The sequence below is a fragment of the Lathyrus oleraceus genome, chromosome 5 (assembly GCF_024323335.1).
Source record: "Lathyrus oleraceus cultivar Zhongwan6 chromosome 5, CAAS_Psat_ZW6_1.0, whole genome shotgun sequence".
NCBI lineage: Eukaryota > Viridiplantae > Streptophyta > Magnoliopsida > Fabales > Fabaceae > Lathyrus > Lathyrus oleraceus.
Genome location: NC_066583.1, coordinates 6,695,224 through 6,711,436, shown reverse-complemented (window position 1 = coordinate 6,711,436; position 16,213 = coordinate 6,695,224). Strand labels below are relative to the sequence as shown.

The window sequence follows — 16,213 nt, the reverse complement described above, 5'->3', positions numbered from 1 at the left end:
ATGCAAGACTAGAGTGAGTATTCAGCATGTAGGATAATAGAGAGCCACGTCTCTGAGATGATGTGTCAATCCTGCAAGACAGTGTGAGTTGATGTGTCAGCCAGGCAAGCTATCAAGAAGGTAGTCATCAGCATACTGGAGACAAGACAGACACGTGTCGGACACCTAAGATGGTCAGAGATGAAGTGTCAATCATGCAAGCCATCCATAAGTGTTTTGTTCAGCATGCAGGAGACAACAATGCCACGTGTCAGACATGCAGAAGGTGGCACCAATTGGTTTGGCGCCTACCTTTAAGGCTTGTACATGGTCGCCAATTTGAATGGCGCCCCCATGTAGTCAGTCCTCGAAACCAAGCATTCATAACTAGCCTTGCATGCATGTACCCTATGGTGTCGCCAATTTGAATAGCGCCACCTCCTTAATGTTGTACATGGTCGCCAAATGAGGTGGAGACACCATGCAAACACAATTTTCCATGCAGTCCTCCATTTGCCTATAAATTGATCCACTCCTTCAACAATTCTTCCACACCAACATTCTCACTATCTCATCTACATTTCTCACTACTTCATCTACATTACTTCTTTTACAATTTCATCTTCAACAAAATCTTCCATTTTCATCTACACCAACTCCCCAACAATATGTCTTTACTCACAATGGGCGAAGCACACAGAGGAACAGTTGCAAACATCGCGACATACGTAAGTTTTTTCTTATACTTCTTTTTTATGTTTCATCTCCACCAACCCCATTTTATTTTGAAATACCGACTTAGTCAAGTGTTACATTATTTCTATTATAGGATGTCTCAAGGTTTCGCACTCGAGTCCACGAATTTGTCCCAATGGACCCGATGATTCAACCTTATGTTGAACTCGCCGGTTTTGGTCACCTTAGCAAAATTATGTCTTGGTCTATAGATAACAAGTTCATTTTAGCCTTATGCGAAAGATGGAGGCCAGAGACACACACATTTTGGTTTCCAACCGGTGAGTGTACCGTGACGTTAGAAGACGTCTACATGCTTTTAGGACTACGAATTGAAGGCAAAGCTGTTAATGGTAAGACCAACTTTCCAAATTCAATTTGCATGGAGCTTTTAAACACTGATTTGTTAGATGATAATGCTAGGGGACAAGGTATACTACTTTCACGCCTAATTTATCTTTGTGTAAACTCCAAACATTAGGTTTCTTTCGTAATTCTAAAATAAACACATATCATAATACAAAAATTTATAGGTCAGAAACCCTAATTCAAGGACTTGTTATTGTTATGTTGAAGGGCTTGAAGTTGGTCCCTTTTGGCGAAATTCACATACACTTGTTTTGACAGAAACCCTAATTTTGGGTCAAGTTCGCAGGGACATAACTCACTCATTTTTAATTATTTTGAGGTGGGACCAAGTGCAATGGAAAATTTAAGATGTCTACTTCACTTGTTATGTTGGACAAAAATTCATAACTCTAACACAAACACATGCAATAATACAAAACATTATAGGTCAGATAACAGATAAAATGTCAAAGAGTCCAAGTTCAGGTGCCCATACCTTTCTCATAAAAATTGCAAACGATGCAAAACTTTAGTCCAAATTCATTATCTTGAAAAGATATACAACTTTTATGTTGAAGGTTTTGTCATTTGAGGCTTTTATCATTCAAACTAAAGGGCTTGAAGTTGGTCCCTTTTAGCAAAATTCACATACACTTGTTTTGACAGAAACCCTAATTTTGGGTCAAGTTCGCAGGGACCTAACTCAGTCATTTTTAATTATTTTGAGGTGGGACCAAGTGAAATGGAAAATTTAAGATGTCTACTTCAAATGTTATGTTGGACAAAAATTCATATTCCTAAAAGAAACACATGGAATAATACAAAACATTATGACTCAGATAATAGTTAAAAAACTCAGAAGTCCAACTTCAACTGCCCATAACTTTCTCATAGAAAATCCAAATGATGCAAAATTTATATCCAAATTCATTGTCTTGAAAAGATCTACAACTTTAATGTTGGAAGTTTTTTCATTTGAGGCTTTTTTAAGGGAGGCGCCAATTGGATTGGCGCCCCCTCTTAAAAATTACACATAGGCGCCAATTGGATTGGCTAGGGCAGGTGCCCTAGCCAATCCAATTGGCGTCTCCTTGCAATTTTTAAGAGGGGGCGCCAATCCAATTGGCGCCTCCCTCTAAAAGTGGGGTATATTGGGAATTTTTTTGAAAACTGGGTTATTTTGGGAATTTATTTGAAAAAGTGGGGTATATTGGTAAAAAATCCCTCCTTTTCTCCTTTTTCATGTGTCAAGATGTAAAAGTTAAATCATTAATAAGACTCTATTATTTTAATACTATTTTTGGGTGCTTTATAAAATAAAATGCATTGTAATAAAGAAAGTAAATGATATGATAGGCGATGTTGTAAAAACAAAAGAAATGCGTCAAATTGCCTTATATGACTAAATACGATTTTTTTACAAAAATAACCCACTTTTTAAAGAAAATTTTCAAAATATCTCTGGTTTCAAAAAAAATCGCAAACTACCCCACTTTTAGGAGGAGTCGCCAATTGAATTGGAGACTCCTCTTAAAAATTGAATGGAGGCGTCAATTGGATTGGCTAGGGCAGGTGCCATAGCAAATCCAATTGGCGCCCCTGTGTAGGGTTTAGGAGGAGGCGCCAATTCAATTGGAGACTCCTCCTAAAATGCAAATTTTTTTGGTAAATGGTATACGTGATAGATAAATTTGATATAAGACCACTTGATATTAATAAAATTTTCCGTTTACACAAAGAAACTTAATGGTGATGACCAGGATCACCTAACCGACCTCCGGTCCCACATCCCCTAACTACCCTAACCCGTGGCCCTAACCCACGTTGACGATTTTGTACCGGTGTTTGAGCATTTGAGAGGCCAGAAGCGTCACTACCAACTACAGGAGAAGGTCTGTTGAAGTAGTCAGACAAGTCGACATAGTCTTCAGTATGCATCGATGGTGTACCGACGTAGTTGAGCTCATGACCCATGCCTGAGAAGTTGGGATGTGGTTGACTCATTGATGGGCGACCGAGACGGTTGAAGGGAGACATGGGTGTGAACGATGCGTCAAGGAAATGTTGGAAAGGTTGTTGGGGTGTTTGGTAGAGATAGGGTTGTTGGATGTTTTGCTTTTGTGAGGTTTGGGCTTCTTGGATACGGTAGGAGGAGGGGCGGTTGGTGTTGAATGATCGTTGGGTGTTCTGGCTTAGGCGACTTTGGTAGGGTGATGGGGTGGATGCGAAGCGATGTTGAGTCTCAGGTTGATGGTCAATTTGTTGGTGGTGGTATGGGGTATGCTCTTGGTATTGAGGTTGGGTGTATGGAATGTTTTGGTTGTATGTTTGTGTATTGGTTGAACGAAACGTTTGACGGACAGGGGGTTGTGTGTATCCGGTCTGACACTGTTGTTGGGGGTTTGATGTTGAGGTGTCAGGTGTGTAAGTCATCTGGCGTGGGTCGTACAAGTACATATCCTCGGCGATGAACTGAAAACCAACCGATCTGTATCAAGCCATATAAGTACGACTTGGTTTTTCTTCAGTTGGCACGACTGCGTCAGTTAACACATGGTCATGACGATGCTTCCATTTGCGACACTCCGATCTTGCGAAGCTTTGCCATGGATTGAAGTTCCATTGGTCGTTAACTTTGCGCAAATGCCATTCTCCTAGGCTAGCTAGGGTATCTGGGATATTTTGGAGCACACCGAACTGCAGCTTCACACGATCACTGTTGTGCATCTCCACAGTTGTGAACCGTATTATCGGTGTGCATGCAGTCCATACGACCGCGTCTTCAGCGTTGACCTCATGCTCATGATCCAAATTAAGGTATGGACGCCAAATGAACTGAAATGTGAAAGAAGATAGGATTATAGTCAATGTAGAAGAAGTTAACAAAATATAACGAAATAATTAAATTATTTTCCTTACGTCTGTCGGTCGAAGGTGATCCAACAGGTTGCGATACTGAGTAATACAGTGTCTTGGACATCTGTTGTAACTCATACCACGTGCAGACCATCTACACCAAAAAGTCAAAAAATATTAGTTAGAGGTAATAATCTTTAAAGAAGTAAGTAAAGATATAACAATTTAAACAACTTACTTTTGTGCATACGGAAATGTGAAAGGGTTGTTATTGACGGGTGCTAGAGACGGTAGACTTGACCAACCCCATGCTTGTAGCAAACCAGCACATCCAGAAAATGTAGATGTGTCTTTGTGTGAGTTTTTGCACAAGGAGCTATAGAGATAGGCTAGACAAGCAGATCCCCAACTGTAACTTCCTATTCTATCTACATGTCTAAGTAGAGGTAAATACATAATATGCATGCTAGAACCACTACCTTCGGGAAATAAAAACGAGCCAATTAACAGCATAATGTAACACCTAGTTTTTATTATTCGAGCATCTTCGGTAGAATGCTCATCTAAGTATAAAGTATTATAGTACGACTTAAGGCGTGAGAGTAGTATACCTTGACCTCTTGCGTTATCATCTAACAAATCAGTCTCCAAGAGATCCATGCAAATTGAATTTGCATAGTTGGTTTTAGCATTAACAACCTTACCTTCAATGGGTAGTCCCAAAAGCATGTAGACGTCTTCTAACGTCACGGTACACTCACCGGTTGGGAACCAAAATGTGTGTGTCTCTGGTCTCCATCTTTCGCATAAAGCTAGAATGAATTTGTTATCTATGGACCAAGACAAAATCTTGCTTATATGACCAAAACCGGCGAGTTCAACATAAGGTTGAATCATCGGGTCCATATGGACATATTCGTGGACCCGAGTTCGGAACCTTGATACATCCTATAAAAGAAAGAATAAAAAACTTGACTAAGTTGGTATGTTAAAATAAAAGTGGGTTGGTGAAGATGAAAGATAAAAAGTTAACAAAAGAAAAAACTTACATATGTTGCGATGTTTGCAACTGTTCCTCTATGTGATTCGCCCATTGTGAGGATAGACATTTTGTCGGGGGGTTGGTGTAGATGAAACTATAAGAAGTTATTGCAGATGAAATTGTAGAAGAAGTATTTGAATCGAAGAGAAGTTAAGTGTTGGTCTAAGACGTTGATACAAGAATTGTTTGTTTGTTGAGTGAAGGAAATTCGGGGGAGAATTTCAATTTAAGGGGGGAGAATGTAATATCCCGTATTCCCTTAAATGCTCAATTAGTTGTTAGTTAAGACCTATTCAGTTCCTATGTACTCTATCTATTATCAGTTGTAACAATTGGAGCTCCTATGTGCTCTAAATATTGTCAATTGGGACCAATAGAGTAGCCAGTGAACTCTGAAGAGATTAATTATTAATAAAAGAGATAGACCAATATTAATAAGTGCGAGAGAGGACATTTTGATAACGTTAATAATTGGTCAATTGGTACTGGAAGATAAAATATCAATTGAGATATTTTATATTACTACTTAATATTTTATATTATTTATATATGTTATATAGTATTTGTGTGGTGGTGATTGGAAAAGAAAGAAGAAGTGGATAAGAAGGAAGAGTATGTAGAAAGAGAGAGAGAGTTATCAGAAAGAAAGAAAGGGAAGAGTAGAGAAATAGGAAAAGAGAGGAAGAAGAAGAGAGAAAGAAGGAAGAATGGCTTGGAGGAGAAGAAGGAAAATCTCATCATCACCATTTTCTACTCATCATCTTCACCAAACTTCATCTTCTTCTTCTACTAGGTGAGTTCTTAGATAGATTTAGCATTTGGGGGGAAAATAACCTATGTTTAGGGGGTTAGGATTTGTGTGAATTTGTGATGAACTTGTTGTGTCCATACTTCTCATCCATGCTATGTGTTTATATCATGTTGTTGTTGTTGTTGAAGTTGTGATTCTTGAGTGTTTGATGTTGATGTGTTGATATCATGTTGTTGTTGTTGAAGTTGTGATTCTTGAGTGTTTGATGCTGATGTGTTTTCTTGTTGAAGTTATGGAGGTTAATCATATGAATTCATAACAATATAAGTTATTCATAAAATATTCCATGAATCATGAGTTAACCATGTTTTCTATGATTATGGTGTTGTTCTGATTAAACATGGTTTTTGTTGTTGTTATGAACATGTGTTTATGAGGTTGAGAAATCCTTGAGTGTTGATTGTTGTTGAGGAATCATGTTATGTGAAAATGGTAGGTAAAAATGATAGATGGATGAATTTTTAGTACGAAGTTCCAACCAATCGATTTCACATTCAATCGATTGATTCATTTGATCAATCTATTGACATGAATTAATTATTTGATGAATTAAAATATATGACCAATGGGGTTCAAACCCAGGACCTCTTTGGTATGGTACAAGCCTTACCACTAGGCCAAGAATGTTGTTGTTGAATACTTATGCAATGAATAAATCTTAATCTAAAACTTGATTAAGATAGATTAATGAATTAATTGAGGGTTATAACTCCGTTTTGGACATGGACGAATGCGTTAGAAAGATAACGTAAAGGGCTATTATTATTGTTCCATGTTATAAAATATTATGTGATTTATAAATGCTATGAATTATATTATGATGAAAGTTAAATATTGTTGTTATGTTGAAGGTGAAATAACATGATTAAAAATCTTACAAAGATGAGTGAGGAAACCTAGGAGAATAACTTGATTAATAACTTAGAAAGATAATCTAGGTTATGGAAATGAGTATACGGTGATGCTTGGATGCAACGGTACCTAAGTGTGTATCGTGGACAAGTATTCACTTGGTAAGTGAATCAATATTCTTTGTATGGAACATGTGTGATTCATGTATGAGAATGGATCATGTTATGATGCTATGAGAATTGATATGATATCATGAGGATTGTTTGATATTTTTGGTGAGGAACATTTGTTCCAAAAGACCTATTTTGGTGAGGAGCATTGCTCCGAAAGTCCTATTTGTTATTGAGACCTAATCACGTATTCAGAAATAGTTGTGATTATGCACATACCACTTCAAGGCTATGTAAAGCGGTAAGTGGGGATGTGGCATCAATGATTCGCGCCTCAATTGGGTTTGAGTCCCGACCATGAAAGACATCGGGAAAAGGTGGACACCTAAGTGGGTTAGAGTCTCATATGGTGAAAGATACTCAACGTGGGTTAGAGTCCCATACGAGTGATGGCTCTTAAAAGTGGGTTCGAGTCCCATATGGTGAAAGATACTCAATGTGGGTTCGAGTCCCATACGAGTGATGGTTCTTAAAAGTGGGTTCGATTCCTCTACGAGGGATGGTTCTTAAAAGTGGGTTCAAGTCCCATAGGGGAACCTGATATCCACCGTGAAAGTCGAATCATACGGGCATGCGTGAACCAAGCCTTGGCCTAGACGTAGGTCCGGTTGGGGATCAATGTTGCGTAAATCCGAATAGTGATTTGTTGAGTGGATGCACTCAAGTGATATGTTTCCATATATTGCATTTATCCCTCTGTTACTCAAGTCCTAGTTACAAGGTGCGAGTGATGCACAAATAACGGAAGGTGAATACTTGAGTTAGAATCGAGTAGGAACCCTGTAGAGCCGAGTGGACCCATAGGATAAGAGAACTCACTAAGATTATTATCTCATCCCATTATTGTTGTTATTTTTCAGGTATTCCTTACAGGTTGAATTCAGTAGAAGCTGTTTATGGATGTTTCAATGGACGCAGTTATTCGGATCTTCCGTTGTGGAGTTGTGTGCAATGAAGATATTGCACATAGTTCTTAGACTTTTATTGTTTAGGAGCTATTGTATAACATGTTCCATTGATGTTTTAGTTTGAACATGTATATATATTGATGCCATTAGGCACTTATGTTGGATCAGTACCAATTATTAACACTTGTATGATATTATTCTAGATATATATTATACGGGTTGTTACAAAATAGAAAACGAGGGTGAGAAACAAAGAGAGGACAAAAAGGTGAGTCTTTTGATGGCGTTTTGGTACTGATTAATCTTGTTTCGTCGCCTCCGGCGCATCTGAGTGAATTTTGGCAAGGAGAGAGTTATGAGATAGGTCTGGCTGCGAAGATGGAACTGAAGGAAATCTGACTCCTCTCAGTTTCCTTTGCCCCTTTTGTACGCGTTGGGCCTTTTGGTCTAAGCCCAAAGGGCTTTTGCTATGCAATAAATCCATTTTGCTTACTCACCCCCACCAATCTGAATGCAAGCAAATAACTAACATGGACCTTTAGTGTATAGGCCCATCACCCCTTTCCTAACTGCACCCCTTGATCCAAATCCATACACCCTATAAAGTTGAATTTGATTAATGATTAATTATTGTTTTTTATTTTCTTTAATTTTTTTGTCAAATTCAAATACTTGAAAATACAATATAAAAATAATATAATGTTTAGACTAGATTTTGATTAGGATTAATTTTTTAATTGAGTTTAATTGCTAGTTTCTTTTAATTTTATTTTAATGATTAATTAGAAATTAAGATTAACATCGATTAATTTCAATCTTTAATGTCAATATCTTTTTCCTGTTTCCATTGAGTGATTCTCACCGTGATCCCTTATTGGTGGATTAGTTGATAAATTTCATTTTGATCAATTAATTACACTTTGTGATTTAAACTTGTCTTAGACTTTTCATGAAAAATTTGTATGCTCCCCTTATTCAATCAAGTGATCATAAGCTCATTGATCACTTGATTGAGTTATTAGACCTTTGTATTTGCATTGTACTGGATCCAACTAGCCAATCTCAGGTCAAGATCCACATTCAAGACACTTTAGATAAGAGAGCATCAATACATGGTCATGATAAGCTTCATCCATTCAAGCACACATTGCCTCTTTCTTTTCAAAACAAACAAAAAGACTCTTCTCTTTTAAGCACATGTTAGTTATGATGCAAATTATGCGCCACAAGATTTAAGCAACAGATAAAAATGAGATATATTATTCCTATTATTGTTTTGAATATCTTTGAATATAGAACATAGGCTTCAATTATTCAAAATATTCATCTTCGTTCATAGACTTTAGGGCAATTAAAATCAAACAACTTTCATTTTTCTTTCCCATAAAAAACACTTCAACAATCAACATCAACAATACCTTTCTCTTTGGACTTGTAGGACCCCAATTTTGACCCTAACATCCCTCATGATATCTCATCATATGCATTGACTTTGTGATCACACCTTGGCATCCTCCTTACCCGCATTCATTAGGTTTGCTTTGGGAGAGATCACCGAGCATATTTGATTATATCATACTTTATTTTTCTTTGTTTACTAACCAAACTACCAAAAATATGTCCATGTATAGCTTTGTTCTTTTTGTAGGTAGTGTGTGCATCCACCAATGCCTCATCAAGTTCACAACTAGAGTTTAAGACCCTCAGTGCAAGGAGATCAATCAAGAGATGGTTCACAATGGTTCTAGACATAATATATGGATCCCCATGTTCTTAATTTGTCATTTTGATCAAGAATTCATCAAGAGTTTGAAGCTTGTTTGTCAAGGAAGCCCTATTTCATCTGGGTATCTTATGTGACTTCCTCAGCAAGTTTCTTCAACATTTGGTCCAATATATCAAGGGATACTTTATTTCATATCATCTTATGCATATATGATCCTCCATGAGTCCAAAAGATCAAGAGAACTTCAAGTTTGCAAGTTGGTTCAAAGAGGTTGACTAGAGAAAGTCAACTAGTCAAATCTAGGGTTCCCTAGACCCTATATCACCTACACATTTTGTCATATGAAAATGATTCCAAGAGAAAAATTACTCTTTATGACATTAAAAACAACTTTCATGTTGGCATAAAGAGTTAATTTTTCTTGTAAAGTCATTTTTTATGGTGAAAGATTATAGGTCATTTTGTTTGTGCCCTAATTAGGAGGTCAACTTCCAAGGACCGTAACTTGCTCAATTTTTATGCGATGAAGGCCATCCAAGTTTAATGATCAATTTCAAGATTTAATTTCCAACTTTTATTCTTTTAGAAATGTCAAATTAAACTTGCAAGGTCATGTGTCAAGAGGAAACATTATAGGTCATTTTGGGTCATTACCATTGAACAAACAATTTTCGTCAACTTCTAAAATGCATAACTCCTTCATGCCAAATTCAAATAAGGTCAAATATGTGACTAAATTGAATAGAATTAAAATATATACAACTTTGATGAAGGAACCATTTCCATTTGAAACTCATAGCAAAAGTTATTCAAGGTGGAAGAAGTGGATATTTGATTTGGTACTTAGAAAATTTTCAATTATGTTTGATTTCTCAAACTTCCATCTCAAAATCCATCACAATTCAAGCTTAAAATAGTCCAAGACCAAGACCACCTCATATGGACAACATCAAAGTGTTCAACATCAAAGTGTTCAACATCAAAGTGTTCAACATCAAAGTTGTTCCCTTTGATGTCACTTTCCAAAAAGTCCAAGACCACCTCATATGGACAAGATTTGAAGGACTTGCGCATGAGTTCTTCACAAGGCTTCATTTGGTAAGATTTATGTTCACATTTCATCTCCATAATGCATGGTCATGTGACATCATTTTAGGTTGATTAGCATAGAATATTGGATCTTTTGGCATAATGAATTGGACCTTGTACACGCTCATGCATCCATGCAAGCAAGAGTTGCTAAAATTGGTAAAAATTGGAAGTGTGTGAAAAGTAACTTAATACCCTAGATATACATGACATTGGTGATCAGAATGAGGACCCTACTTGCTTAAGCTTTGAACCATTGTCTCCCTAACCTCAATTAAAGGATAAACTTGAATATTTCACTTGAAATCGAGTTTCAAATCTCCTTCTATTTTGAGATTGAAACTCCAAGAATCCAAGCCTCTCTTTGATCAACTTCACTTCCTGCAAACTTCTAGAGTCAAGGCAAGCCAAATCGGAAGCAAAATCAAAATGATTTGAAGCTAGTCAACCTTATTCTTCCTCATCCCCTCATTTAACCATATTCTTCCTCATCCCCTCATTTAACCAATGAAATCTATAATGTTTAATTACTAAGAATGATTTTGTGTCAAATGAATCAATACAAGTACAATTAAGATATTTCTCTCTCATTTTCTTTTAGTGGGTGGTATGTTTTAGAAATTTTGTTCTTTATACCAAATCTGTAAGATGCATTAACACATATTTTTGTTCTTTATACCAAATCTCTAAGATACATTAACACATATATTTTTATTATCCAACCTCAAATAGTTGTCATTTTCTTAAAAATTTTGTTAAAATCACTCATTTGAAATTTTTATCACAATCGCTCATTTTTATGTTAATACATAGACACAAGACCTATCTTGTCAAACACAAAAATATAATCAATAATTTCTTTTCTCATCCTCACACTTTATATTTTCTCAAACCTTTATATCTAAAAACATATGCACACAAAACTCAAACATCATTTATACTCAAAAATATATGCACACAAAAAAATACTCCTTAAAATTAACTCTGTAAAAGGGCTTCTTAAAATTACCTCTGTAACCAACGCAAAACACTAAACATTAAACCCTAAAATTACCTCGGTAACCAACCCTAAAATCTTCTCTTTTCCTTTAAATACAATAAAAACTCTTTTCCTTTGGATACAAAAAGTGTGATGACAACAGCAGTCAAAATAACATCTAGTTTTAACAATAATTAGCTAATCACCAAATAAATCAAATTTTCTTCCACTCAAACAACTCAAAGAACAATCATAACAACTCCTATTAAATAGAATACCTTTGGATAACCCTCCCTAAATGTATATATGTCGTTATAAGAGATTGACATGATGATAAGAAATATGAAATGTGTAAAAAATTATGGACCATCTTTTCACACTATTTGATACAAATGAAGATAACGTTAAATTAGTTATAAGGGAAACATTTCTCGAAGAGCATGTGATGACTATGACTACAATATGTTAGAATACCGAAGCAAGTATCATAACACACAAAAGTTTTATGGTTGAGGATAAGCACTATACTCATTTATGATGAAGGCTGATTAAGGCCAATGGAATTTTTAATAAGATATTTTTAACATCAACAACAATTTCAACAATTTCATGCGTATGGTTCATTTCATGCATATGTTCGTATACATGATGCATGTGAATAGACTTGACATCCAAAATTTAGAAGATAATTTCACAAATGAAGCAACAAATTTACAGTCGTCTCAGACATCCAAGGAAGGATAGAAACAGCATTAGCTCTCAAGCCTGGCGAAGGCGAAAGCTCTTGGTCGGCCACTGCGAATGTTTTGAGAAACAAGCCTTAATGCTATCATCACTGACGACATTACCATAACATAACAAAACTAGTTATTCATTGAATAATGTTCCATCCTAAAATGATCAGCAAATTATTAAAAGAGCTGACAAAGTGAAACAGATGGATAATTTGCATATAAGGGACGTCTTCTTCCCAAAAGAAATCACAAACACTGCTTCCGGGGCAGACGAATGTCCCAAAAGAAGCAATTCAATATATTAATTTCAATAAATTCACTAGAAATTAACAACAAAACAGTACATAATTGAAGATTTAGTTTATTGAAGGAGAGTCATCAGATAGGAGCGAAAGACTAAAAGATTTGCTTAATCATGAATGAATCAGTTGAACTATGCTATTGATCATCACATGACTCTTCTCTCCATCAACAATGTTAATCTAGCATTACAGCAAAAATAAAGAAAATCAAACAAAAAGATAAACTAAAAATCCTCAGAAGGAAGGCAGTATGGTATAATAATCATCAATATTCATACCCTAACATGATATCCATCGATCTCATCATTGGAAGAACAATAACAGAGCAAAAAATTGAATCAAATTGAGGAAAAATAATCTGAAAATTAGATCTAAGTATAAATAAGAGAAAAAAAAGGCCTCATAGAGAAGATTAGGTTTTCCACATGAATTAATTCAGACATATGCTTGTCTATAAATTTGTTTAATCATCGGCCAATTGAAAGAACAACTATTGAGAAATTTAAAGAAATTGAGAAAAGAAAAATAGAGAGTGATTTGATTGAGAAAGAAGAGACTCAGAATATGGGTGGTGATATAACAGGATGGTCGGCAAGGCCGATTTGGCCGTTACGACGAACGAGACCTAATCACAAATCGTCATCGTCACTTCAAACTCGATCGAAATTGAAATATGAAATCAATTCGATCGAAGGAAAACGAGTAAAAGAACAAGAGATATAATAAACAGATGCCAGAGTTTGCGAAGTGCAGCAGCGATGGTAAAACCCTAAATCTGAGAGAAGAAGATGAGATTGAGTTGTGGGTGAGGAGGTGTTTATAAAGAGTAGGGAGTGAGAGCTAGGGTTTTGGGTGAAAACGGTAAACGCGTGTAACTGAATTATTGAATGTCCGGAGGGTGCGCCTTTGCTTAACCTGCGCCGCCAGGTAGTTCTTTTGTATAATCAACTTCGTTTGTTCTTTTTGGTATTAAGGCCTAGTAGTATTATTTTTAAAAAGTTGGTTTCATACCCCCCTCTTTTTAGCTCTATACCGTCCGAATTATGATAATTTCAAACCAAAAAAAGTTGAATATTCAAATAGAAAGTTTAGCCAATTTCAATAGTTTTAGTTTTTTCCTTATGAAATGAAACAATAGAAAGCTTACTTTTATTTGAAGATTTAACTAAAACATTTTAAACAAATCAAATATTTGACGAAATGTGAATCATAATCAGTTAAACCTTTAAATCTTTGTTTTTGTGACACGCTAAAAGACATATATTAACTATTTATTCATTCATAATTGTATATGAATATGAGTGGTAAATGTCTCTCCTTGACTTTGAGACTTGATGACGACCTATTTCTTAAGGAATTGACTATGAAACTTGAAGAATTATGAAGATTCTATCAACTAGTCTCTTGATCCTTCTAAGCATGCTTCAACATCATTTCATCACAAGTCTCTAAAGATTAGAAGATAAGATCAAAATATTTTGCATCAGAAAAATAGTACACAATATAAGATCATCATTCCCTCCACTACGTTGATTTTGTGGGTTAAGGATAGTACCATTGTACCATTTTGTCTCCTATATGCAAACTATTACACAAAGAGACTACAATTTTCTATTCCAATTCTACCCTCCAACAGAACTTTTAACTGCCTATATAAAGAAGACTTGGAAGAATGGAAGAAGTTGTTAATGCTTATGCTCATTTATTACGCTCATACACACACTCTTTGCTAAAGTATATTACTTTTGTGTATAGTTTTTGTAAACACACAAGAGTTGTTACTCGTTATTGTGTGAAGATATTTATTGTATTTAACTCATGTTAATATGTTTTCTTAGAAGCAATACTTGTAAACACACACTTGTAAATTTCAAAGTTGTTTGAGTGGTTTCCTTGAGTGACTAGGTTTTAGTCAAATAGACTCAATAAGACAAAGATGGTTTGTCTTTGTGGTGTCTGTAATCAATTTCGGTTATAATGGAATTAAGTCCTTGTCGAGAAGGGAAAATCACCTTGGTAGGGGGGACTGAAGGTAGTTTCATTAATAGCGAACCAATATAAAAATAACATTATTATTTTTCTTGTTCATGTTATTATTTGATTGAGTTGGTTTTGAAAAAGCTTATATTTTTTAGAAACCCAATTCAAACTCCCCTTTCTTGTGTTTCTTCCCACCTTTAACTGGCATCAGAGCTCCAGTTCTGGTTTTGATAAGATATCAAACACTTAACAGTGTCAGATAAAGATTTAGTGTGAAACATAGTCCTTCCACCACCAGTTGCTCAAACAAATGATAGAGATCATTACAATGCTAAACCTCTAGTTTTTTATGAAGATAAATTGACTATTGGAATGATAGAATAGAGATATTTTTTCTAGGTCACGATGTTGATTTAAGGGATATGATAGTTGATGGCTATGAACAACCAGTAGATGCAAGTGGCAATAAATTTGAAAGAAGGGTGATAACAGATCAAAAAAAGAAAGACTTTAAGAATCATCATAAAGTAAGAACCATCTTGCTAAATGTTATTTCATACACTGAGTATGAGAAATCACCAACTGAAAGATATTGCTAAATATATACTTGATTCTCTTAGGATGACGTATGAAGGGAATTGCCTTGATTCAAAAATATGAAGCATTCAAGATGGAGGATGAGGAAACTATTGAGAACATATTCTCAAGGTTTCGGACTCTTGTTGCAGAACTTAAGCTTCTAGACAAAGGGTATTCTATTGTTGATCATGTTAAGAAGATTATCAGGAGTCTACCTAAGTGTTGGATACCTATGGTAACTGCTCTGAATTTATCAAATGATCTTAACAACACTTCTCTTAAAGGACTCAAAGTTAAAATTCTTTCTAAAGCCTCTACAAGTTCTGGTGATATCATAAAGAAATATGATATAAAAAATTAGAAATTTCTTTCTAAAAGCCTGAATAGAAGCTTAATGGCTTCCATGATTTATGGTGTTAGCAGAAACAAAACTAGGGGTATTGGCTATGATTCAGATGACAAATCTGATTATGAAAAAGACGATAAGCCCAATACTCTCCAGTCTCATTTTGTCCCTTCTGGGGGAAAATGGAGTTATTTCTAAAGGTAGAATTGGTTATAAACCTAAGGCTAAAGCGAAACCTCGTTCCCGTTTCAATTACCATACATGTATAGCTATCCTACACAAAAACCCAAGTTTGTTAAGAACTCTGGGAAGACTAGCCTCAAAGGACCCAAAAAGATGTCGGTACCTAATCACAAGATAATATATGTTGCAGATATCCTTATTAGCATAGTTGAGACACTAGTCATGGTACCTGGACTCTACATACTCGCGACACATGACAGGAAGAAGGCATATATTCCAAAGCCTAGAACTTAAGCCCGGAGGCTTCGTCGGTTTCAGAGGTGATCAGAAAGGGAAGATCATTGGCTCTGGATCAGTAATTCCGAAGATCACTTATTCAAGTTCTGAAGGAAAGACTTCAAAAGCCAAAAAAGTTGAAGCAAAAGACTATGAAGCTCCTCAACCAGAAGTTGTTGAAGCTCATAATCCTTTGAGAAGGCACAGACAAAGATCTTCGCAGTCTGAAGAATTGATTATAGGAGACAAATCTAAACCTGCCAGAACCAGATCCTCTTTCAAACCTTCTGGAGAGACTCTTATGGGTTTGGTGCCCCA

At 35.6% G+C, this 16,213-nt stretch overlaps 5 non-coding genes across 5 annotated transcripts; all 5 read right to left on the bottom strand.

Moving 5' to 3' along the window:
- Positions 1–12,213: 12,213 nt before the first annotated feature.
- LOC127090047 (small nucleolar RNA SNORD14) lies at positions 12,214–12,336 on the bottom strand. The gene has a single exon (XR_007791582.1). It is a non-coding gene; the product is annotated as a small nucleolar RNA SNORD14 (small nucleolar RNA).
- A 38-nt stretch (positions 12,337–12,374) lies between these two features.
- Positions 12,375–12,475, bottom strand: LOC127089976 (small nucleolar RNA snoR99). The gene has a single exon (XR_007791521.1). It is a non-coding gene; the product is annotated as a small nucleolar RNA snoR99 (small nucleolar RNA).
- Positions 12,476–12,599: 124 nt separating this feature from the next.
- Positions 12,600–12,690, bottom strand: LOC127089945 (small nucleolar RNA snR60/Z15/Z230/Z193/J17). The gene has a single exon (XR_007791492.1). It is a non-coding gene; the product is annotated as a small nucleolar RNA snR60/Z15/Z230/Z193/J17 (small nucleolar RNA).
- A 71-nt stretch (positions 12,691–12,761) lies between these two features.
- Positions 12,762–12,843, bottom strand: LOC127089975 (small nucleolar RNA U83). The gene has a single exon (XR_007791520.1). It is a non-coding gene; the product is annotated as a small nucleolar RNA U83 (small nucleolar RNA).
- Positions 12,844–13,084: 241 nt separating this feature from the next.
- On the bottom strand, positions 13,085–13,179 carry LOC127089952 (small nucleolar RNA Z43). The gene has a single exon (XR_007791498.1). It is a non-coding gene; the product is annotated as a small nucleolar RNA Z43 (small nucleolar RNA).
- Positions 13,180–16,213: the final 3,034 nt, after the last annotated feature.